Below are 2,689 nucleotides of genomic sequence, written 5' to 3'. Positions count from 1 at the left end.
GATTTTATTGGTTGAGGATCAGTACATATGTTTCAATTTGTACACAATTCTTAACATATGTAACGAAATTCTAAAAAGCCATGTATTGTAATTCTTTTTTAAAGTTATTCCAGTGACTTTCCAGCTTAAAATTTGGAAGCAGATTTTCCTTAAGAGGCTATCAAGTACCAGCATCTTCACATGTTGGTCAGCTGTTACATGTGGCCCACCAGTTCACACTGAATAGCATGTGCACTACGTATTCAAATCTGTTGGTCAGCTGTTACGTGTGGCCCACCCGTTCACACTGAATAGCATGTGCACTACATATTCAAATCTGCAATCTTTCACAGCACAGTAACGAAGTTATTAGGCAAACAGGACTACCACAACCAAACATGTTACAGAGTGCACACGATTCCGACAGGGAGCGCCATGATCGAGGAGTGGTTTGCTTTAGGAAACAATTCTACTAAAAAACATGAGAATAGAAGTAAAATAAAATATTCAAAACATTAAATGCAGGACTGACTCCATATTGCCATTTAATATGCTTTGTATTCTAGGATATAAAAACTAACCCCCCATCTATGGAATGTTAAGCTGGCACCCGAGACAGTCAAAGCCTCCCATAATTCAATATCCCACACTATTTTCTGGTTGTACCAAAAAATAAACAACCAGCAAATGATTTCACCTCTTAAAAAAAGGCATTTACACTTAAAAAATGGAATGAGGTGGGATTCCCTCCTTCGTAAAAATGTTTCTAGAGCTACTAAAAAACTTGCATTTATAAAGTAGTTGATAAAAATATTGCTCTGGATTGTACAAGAAAGGAGACAGGGACCACTGGTAAGACATGGTATATGGTGTTAATCAGATGTGGCTTCTTTCTCTCCTGCTTCATCAGAGGCTGGACTCTCCTCAGTTTTCGTTTCCCCGTTTACTGCAGGTAAATCTTCTTCAGTTTCTTGGTTAGCCACTTCGGCCTGTTTTCCCTTTGCTCCCCTTTTCCCTTTTGTTTGCACTTTTTTGTCTGATGATTTATCCTTCGCTGCTGCCTTTTTCGGCTTCGCTTCCACTTTTGCAGGAGGTTTAGCTGACAACCGCGCCCATCTCCTCTTGGGCTCTTCCTTGGCGGCCCCTTCGGCGGAGCTGACCTTCCTCTTGGGCATCCTGGCAGCGGGGAAGGCGAGAGCCTTCGCGAAACTGGGCTGCCTGGCCGCTGCCACTCCTCCCGCCGCCTGAGCTGCTGAGCGATGCTCAGTATCTTAAGAATTGCTTGAGGAAAACGCTGTAAATAAAGCAAAACCCGTAAAATTTTGACGTATAAAAAGTAGATAAAGTATACATTTTATACTACATGTAATATAAAAAATAAGTAAAATCAAATCATATAAACCCAACATAATTGTACAATCCACAAATTTTCCTCAAACAATAAAGTCAGGGTATTTTTTCTCCCATGATGTTTTTGGAGCCTGACGTCCTAGAAGTTGCTATGTTGAAGACATCTGAAAACAATGCTACCATGTGCTGTCAACATCCAAATTTTCTTCAGTGTGATCAAGGGTACACACATTTGCTACAAAGGAAATTTACCTACGGTAGAAAAACATCTGGCAAAGTGAAACTTCTGAGAATAAGGTGTTTTTAAAAATTTATTATTCAACATCCACTGTGCCCTCCCACAGCACCTTTCTTCCCTTAAACTTCAAGAAGATATAACTTTAAAGGAAGATATCGAGAATCAATTGCCAATTTAGAAGTATTCAATGACCCCAACTTCACATAATATTAAATTATTCATTCTATGGAAATAATATTTGCTTTTCTTTGGACATAATTGGTTTGTGTTTTACACATGTAATGAAGCTGTTTCTGACTTTTCCCATCTTCTATTTTTAATTCATAAGATTTCTACTTCACAGTTCCATAACCTTTAACATTTATTCATTCAATGAATATTTATTGCACGACTATCTACACTAAGCCAGGCACATTAAATAACTACATTAGGTGACAGTAACCAGATCAATAACATAATTACAGAGTATACAAAATTTAAAAATAGGCAGTAAGCTCTCTGTTAAAGCAGACAGAAACTAAGGATATTCTGCTGATGGAAGAGTGGGTAGAAAATTCCTACCTGAGAATATGACACTTAGTGGAGAACTAAAGGATGAGGAAATATTAACCATACAAAGAACTCACCAGAGTAGGATGTTTTGAGACAAGAAAACAGCAGCTCGAAAGGCACAGAAGTAATATGGTAGGCATCAGGGAAATAGGACTGAATATCTAAATTAAGGAGAGGAGGCCAAATATAAAACTTAAAAGAATTCTCGTTCAACAATTCTGGGGTTCAAATATTTTCCATTTCCCGGCTGGTAGCCATGGATAATGCATTTAGCCGTAGATAATTCATTTCAATTTCAGTTTCCTGACACATAACACAGGGTTGTCAAGAGCCTGTACCTCGTGCCTGTGCTGTGAAAAATTCAGGAGGTGATGCTTGTCACGTGCCTGCCACAAGGCTGAGCACGAGATAAGAAATCAGACTCCGTTGAGGTGAAGGAGAGCATAGGACGATCGCAGAAAGACAAGAAGTGACCCGATGGCACGGCACTGGGAGTTTAGTCAAATGGAGGAAGAGGTCCCTACGCAATTTCAAATGGAGGGATTTGATGGTATAACTTTGGTTTCAAGA

General features: G+C 39.1%; 1 pseudogene; it reads right to left on the bottom strand.

Moving 5' to 3' along the window:
* Positions 1–291: 291 nt before the first annotated feature.
* Positions 292–1,171, bottom strand: LOC112630640 (annotated as a pseudogene).
* Between the last annotated feature and the right edge of the window lie 1,518 nt (positions 1,172–2,689).

The sequence above is a fragment of the Theropithecus gelada genome, chromosome 8 (genome assembly GCF_003255815.1).
Source record: "Theropithecus gelada isolate Dixy chromosome 8, Tgel_1.0, whole genome shotgun sequence".
Taxonomy (NCBI): Eukaryota; Metazoa; Chordata; class Mammalia; order Primates; family Cercopithecidae; genus Theropithecus; species Theropithecus gelada.
This window is presented reverse-complemented; position numbering and strand designations above follow the sequence as displayed.